The sequence below is a fragment of the Oncorhynchus clarkii genome, chromosome 17 (assembly GCF_045791955.1).
Source record: "Oncorhynchus clarkii lewisi isolate Uvic-CL-2024 chromosome 17, UVic_Ocla_1.0, whole genome shotgun sequence".
In the NCBI taxonomy this organism is placed as follows: domain Eukaryota; kingdom Metazoa; phylum Chordata; class Actinopteri; order Salmoniformes; family Salmonidae; genus Oncorhynchus; species Oncorhynchus clarkii.
In genome coordinates this window covers 46,790,532-46,807,328 of record NC_092163.1, presented here as the reverse complement: position 1 = coordinate 46,807,328, position 16,797 = coordinate 46,790,532, and the positions used below count along the sequence as shown (strand labels likewise).

At 41.4% G+C, this 16,797-nt stretch overlaps 1 protein-coding gene across 1 annotated transcript in view; it reads right to left on the bottom strand.

Moving 5' to 3' along the window:
• LOC139370947 (synaptotagmin-6-like) overlaps positions 1 to 16,797 on the bottom strand; it is a 41,897-nt gene that overhangs the window by 5,222 nt on the left and 19,878 nt on the right. The window lies entirely within an intron of this gene.

Genomic DNA, 16,797 nt, shown 5'->3' with positions numbered 1-16,797 from the left:
GCCTATTTATTGCTTACCTCCCTACTCTTCTACATTTGCACACACTGTACATAGATACAGCTTTCGGAGCCATCATCGACTCAGTGGGTTTTGTCCAACATGTCTCTGGACCTACTCACTGTCACAGTCATACTCTGTACCTAGTTTTGTCCCATGGAATAAATGTTGTGGATCTTAATGTTTTTCCTCATAATCCTGGACTATCGGACCACCATTTTTTTACGTTTGCAATTGCAACAAATAATCTGCTCAGATCCCAACCAAGGAACATCAAAAGTCGTGCTATAAATTCACAGACAACACAAAGATTCCTTGATGTCCTTCCAGACTCTCTCTGTCTACCCAAGGACGTCAGAGGACAAAAATCAGTTAACCACCTAACTGAGCAACTCAATTTAACCTTGCGCAATACCCTAGATACAGTTGCACCCCTAAAAACTAAAAACATTTCTCATAAGAAACTAGCTCCCTGGTATACAGAAAATCCCCGAGCTCTGAAGTAAGCTTCCAGAAAATTGGAACAGAAATGGCGCCACACCAAACTGTAAGTCTTCCGACTAGCTTGGAAAGACAGTACCGTGCAGTATCGAAGAGCCCTTACTGCTGCTCGATCATCCTATTTTTACAACTTATTGAGGAAAATAAGAACAATCCGAAATTCCTTTTTGATACTGTCGCAAAGCTAACTAAAAAGCAGCATTCCCCAAAATAGGGTGGCTTTCACTTCAGCAGTAATAAATTCATGAACTTCTTTGAGGAAAAGATCATGATTATTAGAAAGCAAATTACGGACTCCTCTTTAAATCTGCGTATTCCTTCAAAGCTCAGTTGTCCTGAGTCTGCACAACTCTGCCAGGACCTAGGATCAAGAGAGACACTCAAGTGTTTTAGTACTATATCTCTAATAATCATGGCCTCTAAACCTTTAAGCTGCATACTGGACCCTATTCCAACTAAACTACTGAAAGAGCTGCTTCCTGTGTTTGGCCCTCCTATGTTGAACATAATAAACGGCTCTCTATCCACCGGATGTGTACCAAACTCACTAAAAGTGGCAGTAATAAAGCCTCTCTTGAAAAAGCCAAACCTTGACCCAGAAAATATAAAAAACTATTGGCCTATATCGAATCTTCCATTCATCTCAATATTTTTGGAAAAGGCTGTTGTGCAGCAACTCACTGCCTTCCTGAAGACAAACAATGTATACAAAATGCTTCGGTCTGGATTTAGACCCCATCATAGTACTGAGACTGCACTTGTGAAGGTGGTAAATTACCTTTTAATGGCATCAGACTGAGGCTCTGCATCTGTCCTTGTGCTCCTAGACCTTAGTGCTGCTTTTGATACCATCGATCACCACATTCTTTTGGAGAGATTGGAAACCCAAATTGGTCTACACGGGCAAGTTCTGGCCTGGTTTAGATCTTATCTGTCGGAAAGATATCAGTTTGTCTCTGTGAATGGTTTGTCCTCTGACAAATCAACTGTAAATTTCGGTGTTCCTCAAGGTTCCGTTTTAGGACCACTATTGTTTTCACTATATATTTTACCTCTTGGGGATGTCATTCGAAAACATAATGTTAACTTTCACTGCTATGCAGATGACACACTGCTATACATTTCAATGAAACATGGTGAAGCCCCAAAAGAGGGGTCAGATTTGTGGTGTAATCGTATTGTTAACTGAGGCAGGCCTGTGGTTAGTTGACATGATATTAGCTAATTAGCCCAAATGTGTCTGTTCTTCATTCAAGCTTACCATCAAAGCAACTTATTAATTAGATTAATCTCAATTCTAGATAACATCTGCTGTACAGGGCCTAAGCGCAATAAACCTGCACATAAAGATTAATGTTTTTTTTTGTAAATTACAAACAGGCAAAAAGTGAATACTGGCACCTGTGTTTCAGACATAAGGAAGTGGATGGCTGCAAACTTTCTACTTTTAAACTCTGACAAAACAGAGATGCTTGTTCTAGGTCCCAAGAAACAAAGAGATATTCTGTTGAATCTGACAATTAATCTTAATGGTTGTACAGTCGTCTCAAATAAAACTGTGAAGGACCTCGGCGTTACTCTGGACCCTGATCTCTCTTTTGACGAACATATCAAGACTGTTTCAAGGACAGCTTTTTTCCATCTACGTAACATTGCAAAGATCAGAAACTTTCTGTCCAAAAATGATGCAGAAAAATGAATCCATGCTTTTATTACTTCTAGGTTAGACTACTGCAATGCTCTACTTTCCGGCTAAATAAACTTCAGTTAGTGCTGAATATGGCTGCTAGAATCCTGACTAGAACCAAAAGATTTGATCATATTACTCCAGTGCCAGCCTCCCTACACTGGCTTCCTGACAAGGCAAGGGCTGATTTCAAGGTTTTACTGCTAACCTACAAAGCATTACATGGGCTTGCTCCTACCTATCTCTCTGATTTGGTCCTGCCGTACATACCTATACGTACGCTACGGTCACAAGACGCAGGCCTCCTAATTGTCCCTGGAGTTTCTAGGCAAACAGCTGGAGGCAGGGCTTTCTCCTATAGAGCTCCATTTTTATGGAATGGTCTGCCTACCCATGTGAGAGATGCAAACTCGGTCTCAACCTTTAAGTCTTTATTGAAGACTCATCTCTTCAGTGGGTCATATGATTGAGTGTAGTCTGGCCCAGGAGTGTGACGGTGAACGGAAAGGCTCTGGAGCAACGAACCACCCTTGCTGTCTATGCCTGGCCGGTTCCCCTCTTTCCACTGGGATTCTCTGCCTCTAATCCTATTACAGGGGCTGAGTCACTGGTTTACTAGTGCTCTTTCATGCCGTCCCTAGGAGGGGTGTGTCACTTGAGTGGGTTGAGTCACTGATGTGATCTTCCTGTCTGGGTTGGCGCCCCCCCTTGGGTTGTGCCGTGGCGGAGATTTTTGTGGGCTATACTCGGCCTTGTCTCAGGATGGTAAGTTGGTGCTTGAAGATATCCCTCTATTGGTGTGGGGGCTGTGCTTTGGCAAAGTGGGTGGGGTTATATCCTTCCTGTTTGGCCCTGTCCGGGGGTATCATCGGATGGGGCCACAGTGTCTCCTGACCCCTCCTGTCTCAGCCTCCAGTATTTATGCTGCAGTAGTTTATGTGTCGGGGGGCTAGGGTCAGTTTGTTATATCTGGAGTACTTCTCCTGTCCTATCCAGTGTACTGTGTGAATTTAAGTATGCTCTCTCTAATTCTCTCTTTCTCTCTTTCTTTCTCTCTCTCTGAGGACCTGAGCCCTAGGACCATGCCTCAGGACTACCTGGCATGATGACTCCTTGCTGTCCCCAGTCCACCTGGCCGTGCTGCTACTCCAGTATCAACTGTTCTGCCTGTGATTATTATTATTTGACCATGCTGGTCATTTATGAACATTTGAACATCTTGGCCATGTTCTGTTATAATCTCCACCCGGCACAGCCAGAAGAGGACTGGCCACCCCACATAGCCTGGTTCCTCTCTAGGTTTCTTCCTAGGTTTTGGCCTTTCTATGGAGTTTTTCCTAGCCACAGTGCTTCTACGCCTGCATTGCTTGCTGTTGGGGGTTTTAGGCTGGGTTTCTGTACAGCACTTTAAGATATCAGCTGATGTACAAAGGGCTATATAAATCAATTTGATTTGATTTTATTTGATATGGACGTTTGTTTATGTGTAACTCTGTGTTGTTGTTTTTGTCGCACTGCTATGCTTTATCTTGGCCAGGTTGCAGTTGTAAATGAGAACTTGTTCTCAACTGGCCTATCTGGTTAAACAAAGGTGAAATAAATAAATACAAAATTAAATTGTCTCTCATATGCAGTCTGTCAGCCTGCCTCCTGGTGGTTTAACAGAGAACTTCACCAGGATCTTATATTCACAAATGAGTTGATCTCTTTTTAGAACCTATTGCACTGTAATTGGGTGCTGTAAGCAATGTGCATCTAGATAAAATGTATCTTAATGATCAAATGCTTATTCTGTGAGTCCGTGCCTAGTCTAAGGAGCTATTTGTTTTGGCAAGTCTGTCCTCACATAAAGGAGAGAAGACTAAAATGGGGCTAACCGTATCATGCTCTGGACTGGCACGATTCAGCTTGATCCCTGAATTATAAAAGCCTGTAATGAGTTACATGTGTTTGATTACACATGATGCATGGAGGAAGAGGAGAGGAGTGAGGTGGGAGGAGAGTGGGAGGGAGGAACAAAGGGGGAAAAAAGTTTTTGACTTCCTGGTCAGAGTTTCTGTTTATCAGTTCCAATGACAGGGGATGGACTTGTTTTACTATTTCGTTTTTAGCTGTTGAGCACACTGCTATGGTGTTTTTCAACCCTCCTCCACCACACTCCATTCTTCCTCCACTCCTCCTCTTCCTCTTTTCTCTTTTGTTTTATCCATGGCTTAATCAACGTAGTTTGGCCTGGCGGCCAGCTGGGAGTGTTTAAGCGTGGTTCCATGTTAAAATAAAAAGCACCATGGGGAATATGACCCCTGATTCCCGTAAACCTCCTTCTCTCCTCTCCTTCTGGTACAATAAAGTTTTTTTTTTTTTAAAGCCAGCTGCTGCTGCATAATACGTTTTCCTAATGGAAACCATAAAATCTCTCTCTCTTGCTCTCGCTCTCTCTCTCTCGCTCTCTCTCTCTCTCTCTATCTCTTACATACACAAAAATACACACACACAAAGACACACGCGCATGCATGTAGAGTGCAAGTGTTCACTGTTTGACTTGCAAATGTGCAAAATGTAATTACAGTCTTATTCCAGATAAAGAACAGCCCCACAAACCAAGAGAGCCACACAGGTAGAATAACTGCTCCCCTGTCTCTCTGTGGCCCTAGTCTAGGATGGTTATAAATCACTGGAATGCAAAATGCGGAGCTTTCTTTTTTCTATGATTATTACAAATGTGTTTGCATAGGACTTGCACTGGGTGTGGGCCACACATATTGGAGAGGGGCCAGGATGGGAAATGAACAAAAACTGTTTCAGTCTCTATCTGCATTTCCCAGAGGGTTAATGAGTGGAGCATCACAAACAATTGTTTGGAAAATGGGGGGAGGCATTAAAATGTAGGTTACTATCTCCTTAAAACAGCTGTCCAGTCTAATTAATTAAACATGATAACATACATTAATTATACATGAGGTTTCTAGTAAAATTGGGAAATGCACAAGCTGTAGCTACAGTTCCCTAAATAACAAATGGAAGCCTGTAGAAAATAGCTACTCTGGAGCAACAGAGACTGGTGTGTAAATAAAATAGTCGGCCAACGTTTTTGTTTCCTAATGGAGGTGATAATGTATTATATATTTAAAGGTAGTCTCAGCGAGATGTGTTGTCACGAGCAGCACCGCAGATGTTGAGATGAGCAAGATGCAAGACTTTGCTCTCACACGGTCACGCACAGCATCTGCGCATGTGCACGGGTTCGCTTCACGCTGTTCACAGTGTGACAGTGGAGACGTTGAGCCTCTCGCTTTAACGCTCTTAGTTGTTGCAAAAATGTACGCACTATGCTGTTTACTTTCTGCATCTACGTCATACCTTTCATTGAACATTTCCAGGGTAACTCTTTACACTCATATACGGTTGAAAATGGCAGATTTGGGTACTGATATATTATATTGAAACGCAGTGGCTGTACAGTAGCATGCTATAAATGACCTCAGACCTCAGGCTCTGTGCTTCACAGCGCTGTATGGGTATTGACTGACAGTTGTTCTGAACTTGAGCACCACGCGCGACAAGAAGTTCCCACATCTCTCCCGCTAATTGGGAAACTTGTTCAAATATTTTGTTTACCGAGTTAGGGGGAAAAAAATGAAAATGAAAAAAAGTATAATGAAGAGGATTATACATATTGCTTTGATGTCATACAAACAAGTCAAACATCCATAAATCCAAATGTGCACTTCACATTTCCAAATCATTAAACTCATGTAATTTACAGTGTCAACGTTTATGATCCCTATGTTTCATGTACAATTACAAGATGACATATCCTGGGTTGTTCTGAACAGAATGAGCCTATGTTTGTCTACTGTGAAGAAAATGTACCATGGCACATGCACCTGTATGCACTCATAACTCCTTTCTATGCGAACCAAAATTACAATCTGTTTCCCTTAATTGCATAGTGAAAGCCTAACACTGTAATATCATATTTTATAAATTAGCTCGTCATGTTGGCAATAGAACAAGCTTTCAAATAATGCCCACTTAACCCAGTTTGTGATTTATAATGGACCGATTTTGGATTGCATTAACAACAACAGTAATTTTATGATGGTGGGGATGCAGGGTTGTGTTACAAACAAAACAACTACAAGTGTGCTTGCTCTAGTTCCTCAACGGCACAGCTAGGAGAGCTCAAAAAAGCACCTTATAGTTTAAGACTCATCTTTGAGTCATAAAAGTGCATTGAAATGACTTAGGAACTGTGCACACTTTGGAGAGGTGTGTGTCCACTTGGAGACACCAGTTAGTCCTCTCATTCAAACCCTTGTAGTTTTTTTTCTTCTTATGTTGCACCTACAACACCTTTTCCAGGAATATTCTTATCATGTTAATGAATGTATCCAGTTTATTTTCAGATTTAGTTATCAACAAATTTGGCAAGTAGTACAGTAAATGTAAAATGCACATAAAATCAACAGTGTAATGTTTGGATTCAGCACTGTGTCAGGTGAACGTTGGTGTCCTCACCTTCGGTATAAAAAAAATCCCTTAATCTCAAAACTGTTCCCTTTCAATTGATTACCATGATTATGCATATGCTTTTCATATTTCTTCTATGAGAAATATTTCAATTTAGCCCTATCCATATCGACCAATTCCCAGGAGTATAAAGGGTTATTGAGGACCCAGATACTGATTAAATGGGGCAGAAATTACATTTGAACCACAGAGGAGCATTGCTTTCACTCATAACCAGACTCTTTTTCTATAAACCAAGCTGAACAAATTATATCTCAAATTATTGTTTGTCCTTAATCTCAGAAGTTAGATTAAGATTTTTTCCCCCTCTCTCACACACTTGAATCTCTTTCCTGCAGCAGAGATAAAGCAAGTAGCACAAAGGGTGATGTACGGCTGAATCTTGGTCTAATAAGCTCTGTTTTTCATAAGGGATGGTGCTGAGCCTGCTGCTGTGGCACATAACCAGGGTGTTGTGTCCAAAATGGCCCCCTATTCTCTATATAGTGCGCTTCTTGGGCCCTGGTTAAAAGTAGTGTACTAGATAGAGAATAGGGTGCTGTTTGGGATGAGAGCCTGAATTTAGGACATATGGTTATCCCTGCATACTTTAAAATAAGATGCTGGAATTTCACAGTCAATCAAAATGATGTGCCTTACTTGCACCATAATTAACTTTTTGAATATTGGACTTATTTTAGTGGGCGGTTGGGTGACTAACCCACTATAAAGTTTAATGTACCTTCAATGAGTGATATAGCTTCTAAGTATCTCCCGCCGCCGAATGTCTAACATGGTGCTCAATACCCTAAACAGAATCCATCTGAGGAAATTCTCCCTCTGAGTGTTTAGTGTTCTACTGCTGTAATACAGAGTTTGTGCAATTTCAAGGATCAGCAGTTTATTGAGATGTGCGTTTATTGCTCTCACAGGCTCTCTCACACACACACACACGCACACACTCACATCTTCGTCGCATTAAATATTGATGTGAGAGCGATGCAAGCTTGTACAATTATAACACATCTCACACCTTTATCATGTCAGCCTAATTGTCCATGCAAGAGCCAAAGCCAAGCGCATGCCCTGGATAATACATGGTATTCTGATTCAGTGTTCAAAACTGTAATTGAATCTAGAATGTCTTTTTAATTCAATAGATGTCAGGTGCTATGCCCACTGTTTTCATGATACTGTATTTGCAGTGTTTACTTGTCATAAATTGTTGAATCTTTTGTGATGTTTTCTTTGTAAAAAAAAAAAGGAACAAATGTAAATTGTGAAAAATGACTGGACACAAAGGCATGACATCATCCGACAATTGGATCTTAGTGTCTGCAAAATGGCAGAAATTGCAGTCCAAACCGCATTTACTGTATCTGCTGCATTGCTCTCACAGAAATCAACTGCAGTGAGACCAGACTTGTAGAGCTTTCTTTTTAGGGACCCATAAATCTGATTAAACCTTGTTTTGTAGCAGACACAGAGAGCAACCAAAGCCCCAGGGGTTTTTCTCCTTGTCAAGTGCCCTCGTATACAACCTGGTCTCTATAGTAACCTGTCCAATAGACATTTTCACTCCCACTCCCACTGCCCCCACCACTATCCCCACCCCCTAATTTTGAGGGCTGCAGTCTCTCACACAACATGTCAAGTACAGTATATATTACACAATCCTCGTCATTCGCTCTTACACTAATTCTCTACGTCTTGGTGGAGGATGGGCAATAAAAAGTAATACCCCCTCTAATCACCCTTGACTGGGATGAATTATTGTGTCTCATCATGGCTCCTCTTAGAGAATCTTTAAGCAATTACTATAGCAGCCTCCTCGGCTGTTTATAGGCCTCAGTTGCCTCACACCTCAGCCTCTTTATCATCCTCCCCACTCAATCCTTTACACCTGGGATTTACTCACATAGATGACACTCATGAGGAATGGGCCACTTATTAACTATAAAAGATGTCAGAGGAAAATAATGGGTCTGGGATCATCCCTTCATCCACGGTGGCCACATGGTTAGGACTGACAATACACAGGAAATAGGCTACCAGTCTGAAAAATAATTTAAAAAATAATAATTTCCAGCTGGTTAAAGTTGTTGTGTTGGAGAAAGAAATGCTGGTCCAACCCCATTGTTCCCATTAAAAGAGCACCGAAACATTATCTTCCCATGTATTTTCCCAAGTAAAGGGTAAAAACAAAATAAATATTTTTTACTGTTATAGTACAGTCTCCATCCTATAGCTCCTCCCGACTCTTCACCGCAGCCTCCACACAAACTGACATTTAGATGAAGGGCATCAGTATAATTGCAGGCAACATTTTCCCGGGGCCGCAGCCCCGGCGACCCTGTGTACAGTATAGTATGGGTGAAGGTACACTTCTCCCTCCAGTGTGACGATATTTACAGACAAGCAATTACTGGGATTGCCATGTGGAAACTCACCACAACAACCCCTGCTGTATGTGCTGGTGTCCCTATAGGCCTACCTACACCAACCCCCTTATTTAAAGGGGCTATTATTTTATTTAACTGTTGCCAAAATAAAAACATTTAAATAGCCATATTGTTAACAAAGTCCATCAAATATCTTGGTTAAATTGATTGAGTATAATGGGTAATTATGAGTGTTATATCAGTTTATTGTCTTTATAAGAAATCACCCATCCCTTCTCTATTTCCTGAAGTCAGTGATGATATCATTCATTAGGCCAATGTCCATTCCCACCACAGCTATCATGGCAATGGGGATAGAGAGAGAGACAGAGAGCGAGAGAGACAGATACAGAGAGAGCAAGAGAAAGAGAGAGAGTGACAGTAAATTTCAGTAAGACAAAAATAATGGCGCTCCAAAAAACGTCCAGTCACCAGGACCACAAATACAAATTCCATCTAGACATCGTTGCCATAGAGCACACAAAAAAACTATACATACCTCGGCCTAAACATCAGCGCCACAGGTAAATTCCACAAAGCTGTGAACTAGCTGAGAGACAAGGCAAGAAGGGCCTTATATGCCATCAAAAGGAACATCAAATTCAAAATACCAATTTGGATCTGGCTAACAAAACTTGAATCAGTTATAGAACCCATTGCCCTTTATAGTTGTGCGGTTTGGGGTCCGCTCACCAACCAAGAATTCACAAAATTTAGACAAACACCAAATTGAGACTCCACATGAAGAATTCTGCAAAAATATCCTCCCTGTACAACATAAAACAGCAAGTAACGTATGGAGAGCAGAATTAGGCCGATTCCCGCTAATGATCAAAATCTAGAAAAGAGACGTTAAATTCTACAACCACCTAAAAGGAAGCGACTCCCAAACCTTCCATAACAAAGCCATCACCGACAGAGAGAAGAACCTAGAGAAGAGTCCCCTAAGCAAGCTGGTCCTGGGGCTCTGTTCACAAACACAAACAGACCCCACAGAGCCCCAAAATAGCAACACAATTAGAACCAACCAAATCATGAGAAAACCCAAATAGAATTACTTGACACATTGGAAAGAATTAACAACAAAAAAACAGAGCAAACTACAATGCTATTTGGCCCTAAACAGAGAGTACACAGCGGCAGAAATCTGGCCACTGTGACTGACCTAAACTTAAGGAAAGCTTTGACTATGTACAGACTCAGTGAGCATAGCCTTGCTATTGAGAAAGGCCACCGTAGGCAGACCTGGCTCTCAAGAGAAGAAGGCTATGTGCACACTGCCCACAAAATGAGGTGGAAACTGAGCTGCACTTCCTGACCTCCTGTCAAATGTATGACCATAATAGAGACACATTTTCCCCTCAGATTCCACAGATCCACAAAGAATTTTAAAAAAAAACCAATTTTGATAAACTCCCATATCTACTGGGTGAAATACCACAGTGTACCATCCCAGCAGCAAGATTTTTGACCTGTTGCCACAAGAAAAGGGCAACCAGTGAAGAACAAACACTATTGTAAATCCAACCCATATTGATGTTTATTTATTTTCTCCTTTGTACTTTAACTATTTGCACATCGCTACAACACTGTATATGGACATAATATGACATTTGAAATAACTTTATTATTTTGGAACTTCTGTGAGTGTATTGTTTACAGTTCATTTTTATTGTTTATTTCACCTTTGTTTATTATCTATTCCATTTGCTTCGGCAATGTTAACATATGTTTCCCATGCCAATAAAGCCATTGAATTGAATTGAATTGAATTTAATTGAGAGAGAGAGAGAGAGAGAGAGAGAGAGAGAGAGAGAGAGAGAGAGAGAGAGAGAGAGAGAGAGAGAGAGAGAAAGAGCTCCACTTCAACATTCAGTCACAGGAATGGATGTGTACATGGTATAACAAGTTGTATTATTACAGACAAGTGAGGGTCAAGTATGTGCTTGTGAATTCTATAGTTTTCAATGTCGTGTTGTTTTTAAATGTATCACAAATGAAAGGACTGCACCATGATACAATAGAACATGAATCCTTTTCAATGACTCATTAACTTTGAGAGGACTCTACAAAATGATGAGGTAGAAAATGTTCAAGGCCTATGTATCTGAGAGAGAAATGTTATGTCTGCCTATTGATTTAGTCAAGTCATGAAACCTCTGGTACAAAAACAAAACGTATCATCATTATATAAGAGATATTATATAAAAATAACATTATTATATTGTCACGCCCTGATCTCTTTCACCTGTCCTTGTGATTGTCTCCACCCCCTCCAGGTGTCGCTTATTTCCCCCAGTGTATTTATCCCTGTGTTTCCTGTTTCTCTGTGCCAGTTTGTCTTGTATGTTTCCAAGTCAACCAGCGGTTTTCCCGTTCATCTGCTTTTTTTTTGCATTCTCCTTTTTCTAGTCCTCCTGGTTTTGACCCTTGCCTGTTTCTGGACTTTGTACCCGCCTGCCTGACCATTCTGCCTGCCTTGACCATGAGCCTGTCTGCCACGCTGTACCTCCTGGACTCTGATCTGGTTTTGACCATTCTCTTGCCTACCCCTTTGGATTATTAAACATTCTAAGACTCCAACCATCTGCCTCCTGGGTCTGCATTTGGGTCTTGCCTTGAGATAGGATAGTTAGGATCACCACTTTATTCTAAGAATGTGAAATTTCAGATTAATAGTTGTGATTTATTTCAGCTTTTATTTATTTTATCACATTCCCAGTGGGTCAGAAGTTTACATACCCTCAATTAGTGTTTGGTAGCATTGCCTTTAAATGGTTTAACGTGGGTCAAACTTTTCAGGCAGCCTTCCATAAGCTTCCCACAATAAGTTGGGTGAAATTTGGCCCATTCCTCCTGACAGAGCTGGTGTAACTGAGTCAGGTTTGTAGGCCTCCTTGCTCACACATGCTTTTTCAGTTCTGCCCACAAATGTTCTATAGGATTGAGGTCAGGGCTTTGTGATGGCCACTCCAATACCTTGACTTTGTAGTCCTTAAGCCATTTTGCCACAACTTTGGAAGTATGCTTGGGGTCATTGTCCATTTGGAAGACCCATTTGTGACCAAGCTTTAACTTGACTGATCTGACTGATCTTAGATGTTGCTTCAAAATATCCACAATTTTCCTTTCTCATGATGCCATCTATTTTGTAAAGTGCACCAGTCCCTCCTGCAGCAAAGCACCCCCACAACATGATGCTGCCACCCCGTGCTTCACGGTTGGGACGGTGTTCTTCGGCTTGCAAGCCTCCCCCTTTTTCCTCCAAACATGATGGTCATTATGGCCAAACAGTTCTATTTTGTTTCAGCAGACCAGAGGACATTTCTCCAAAAAGTACGATCTTTGTCCCCATGTGCAGTTGCAAACCGTAGTCTGGCTTTTTTATGGCAGTTTTGGAGCAATGGCTTCTTCCTTGCTGAGCGGCCTTTCAGGTTATGTCGATATAGGACTCGTTTTACTGTGGATATAGATACTTTTGTACCCGTTTCCTCCAGCATTTTCACAAGGTCCTTTCCTGTTCTGGGATTGATTTGCACTTTTCGCACCAAAGTGCGTTCATCTCTAGGAGTCCTTCCTGAGCGGTATGATGGCTGCGTGGTCCCATGGTGTTTATACTTGCGTACTATTGTTTGTACAGATGAACGTGGTATCATCAGGTGTTTGGAAATTGCTCCCAAGGATGAACCAGACTTGTGGAGGTCTACAATTTCTTTTCTGAGGTCTTGGCTTATTTCTTTTGATATTCCCATGATGTCAAGCAAAGAGACACTGAGTTTGAAGGTAGGTCTTGAAATACATCCACAGGTACACCTCCAATTGACTCAAATGATGTCAATTAGCCTATCAGAAGCTTGCTTCTAAAGCCATAACATAATTTTTTGGAATTTTCTAAACTGTTTAAAGGCAGAGTCAACTTAGTGTATGTAAACTTCTGACCCACTGGAATTGTGATACATTGAATTATAAATTAAATCTGTCTGTAAACAATTATTGGAAAATTACTTGTGTCATGCACAAAGTAGATGTCCTAAGCGACTTGCCAAAAGTATAGTTTTATAACAAGAAATTTGTGGAGTGGTTGAAAAACTAGTTTTAACGACGCCAACCTATGTGTATGTAAACTTACGACTTCGACTGTATATATGTGTGTGTGTGTGTGTGTGTGTGTGTGAATAAACAAAATGGTAAAATCAGAATGGCACTTTTGAGAAAGATTTGTTTTTACAATTCAGAGGGTGCCAATGTATATTTTTATGCAATCCAATGAAAATTACCTTTTCATTTTACATTTGTCTCAGGATAATAACAATGCTCAGAATGCTGCATTTTAATAGAATTTTAAAAAGAGGTGTGGGAAATATTAAAGGCCCAGTGCAGTCCAAAACATGATTTTGTTGTGTTTAATATACAATATATTTCCACACCATCAGGTTGGAATAATACTGTGAAATTGTTAAAATGTTGATACTGCCCTTTTGGTGTAAGAGCTGTTTGAAAAGACTGTCTGAAATTTCAGCCTGTTTTGATGGGATGGAGTTTAGGTCTGCCTGCTGAAATCACCAGGCGGTAATTTAGGTAATAGACCAATAAGAGTTCCAAACCTCTGCCAACAGCTACAGTAGTTTTCAGTTTTCCCTTACCCACTCAGACCAATCCCAGAAAGTAAAAGTACAATTCTTGCTTGAAAATTGCTCTTGCTAAATCTTAGACCATTTTAATTGAAAACAATCACAGTAAGGTGTTACACTGAAATGATTTGAAATTGAGATTAAATCGGCTTAACACACACACGCCAAAATGCAGTTGTCAACTCCAGAGTTGGTTTTCAGCTATTAATTTCCGTAATTGGTTGAGTCACCCAAAGGATGATAATGTGGGACAAAATATGTTCCACGTCTTGAACTCTCCTCCCAGCCAAATAAGTGCTTAGCCAGCCAGGAGGATTCTGGAACCTATTACAAACGGCCCAGTACATCACTGGGGCTAAGCTGCCTGCCATCCAGGACCTCTACACCAGGCGGTGTCAGAGGAAGGCCCTAAAAATTGTCAAAGACCCCAGCCACCCCAGTCATAGATTGTTCTGTCTACTACCGCATGGCAAGCGGTACCGGAGTGCCAAGTCTAGGACAAAAAGGCTTCTCAACAGTTTTCACCCCCAAGCCATAAGACTCCTGAACAGGTAATCAAATGGCTATCCGGACTATTTGCATTGTGTGCCCCCTCCCAACCCCTCTTTTTATGCTGCTGCTACTCTCTGTTTATCATATATACATCGTCACTTTAACTATACATTCATGTGCATACTACCTCAATTGGGCCGACCAACCAGTGCTCCCACACATTGGCTAACCGGGCTATCTGAATTGTGTCCCACCACCCACCACCCCCTCTTTTACGCTACTGCTACTCTCTGTTCATCATATATGCATAGTCAGTTTAACCATATCTACATGTACGTACTACCTCAATCAGCCTGACTAACCGGTGTCTGTATGTAGCCTCGCTACTTTTATAGCCTCGCTACTGTTTATAGCCTGTCCTTTTACTGTTGTTTTATTTCTTTACTTACCTATTGTTCACCTAACACCTTTTTGGCACTATTGGTTAGAGCCTGTAAGTAAACATTTCACTGTAAGGTTGTATTCGGCGCATGTGACAAATAAACGTTGATTTGATTTGAAATACAGATCATTATGTGAAAACCCCTGAGCACCCCATGGCATTGTCTCCAATCCCTTTGCTACACAAACAAGCAGGATCATTGAGGCACACACACAACAGCAGGGGGGGGGGGGGGGGGACTTTGAGGATCCTGTCTCTTTCTTCTGTGTGTGAAAGTAGATTAGATTAGAATTTGTTGGGCTGGAGACTGAGGAGAGTGTGGACAGGAGATAAGACAGAGAAAGGCCAGGCTTGCTGGTTTTGATGGACAGTCACTCTGAAGAGAAAATGCCGAGAGGTAGCCAATAAGAGCGTTCGGCTGAGCAAATATCCCTAAATCTGACCACAGACTGTTATAAAAGGAAACAAAAGGAGTCCTCTTTGGGGAAACGTCAAGTTATTCACAGATGTCAGTTAGGGCGTGAGTGTTTGAGAATCAAACCATGTGAATTAAACCAAGAATTGCCCCTAGAAGAAGGATTTGCGAGCCATCCTTTTGTTGAAAACCATTCAATATGTCCTCCTCTCTCAGGGTTCTGGATGACTGACAGTTTAAGTGGATAACAAATGGAGTGATCATCCCCTGCAGCCAAAACAGCCAAAACAGCCAAACCTGATTTATAAAGTTAATTAGACGAGAGCATAGATTCATGTCTCTTATAAAAACGTTGTTTTAGGTTGCTGAGAGCTAACGTGACCAATCCTGCTTCTGGTGGCTTTCCATCTCCTCTATGTTTCTCCATCCATTCTCCATCCATTAATCAGCCATCATTTTTAGAAAGTCATTCATCACTTGAGGCTAAACAAAATCCTACAACCCAAAAGAGCAACAGTGGCAAATATCCTGACAAGACTGACAGATAGAGAGTATAGCTCATTCTATCTGGTCGGCACAATGCATGAGTTTGCATGACCGTCACAGTCATGCCCAATCTATTGTGTCAAAAAGGATTTTGTCCCACAAATGCTGACTTTAATAAACCAACCCAATGCTTGGATGACTGGATCTTGAATGTGAAGACGACCATGGCTCACTTGACCAAGGCTCAGGCTGGCAGGTTTGATGCAAAATAGATCCAGTCTTACTCTGCAACCATAGGGCTCTGGTCAAAAGCAGTGCACTATAGGCTGTAGGGAAAAGGGTGCCATTTGGGAATCAGACTTACTCTGTGTGGATCTGCCCAGTGCCTGGGGGATGCTAGAGGCATATTACCTCTGCACTGACCAATTTTATTCATGCCCTGACGGGTTGAATGAGTGGTTGCCTGGTATTGATCGGTGCAATCCAGATGCACTTTTATTGCACCTCAAGAGCTTTCATGTGCAAAGGCAAATACAATTACAATTGGTTAATGCATTTGCGTGCCCATCGTAAATACCCAAAGTGCTTCCTGCGGCATCAAAAAGTCTCCAATATAAATCTCCAATATAATCCTAATCGCGTTACATTGACCACAATGTCAAATAAATCAGATGTTATCGGGGCCTGATCTGGAGTGGTAGCTGTCACAAGGCACACAGGTCCAAAGGAAACGCACGAGTCACTGCAGACCATATCAATATGCTGTAACGGCATTAGTTGCAGGGGCCCTTCAGATCAGTAGGTTATGCATAAAACATGACGAGGAGTCTTGCGAAGTCTTAAGCTACAAAGCATTGGGCACGCGAGTGCATTAACCAATTGTATTGGCATTTGCCCTTGCACATGAAAGCTCTTGAAGCGCAATGAAAGATCTTTTGGATTGCACCGATCAATATCAGATAATGGCGCCGGAGAGGATGGCTGCTGTTTAATTGGCTCTTAACCAACCGTTCTATTTTCTTTGTTTATTCTCATTGTTTGTAACTTATTTTGTACATGTTGCTGCTACCATCTCTTAAGACCAAAAATAGCTTTTGGACATCAGAACAGCGATTACTCACCTTGAATTGGACTAATAATTTTTCTTTAATGAATCGGATGAGAGGGATTTACTCCAGACACCCGACGAGGCC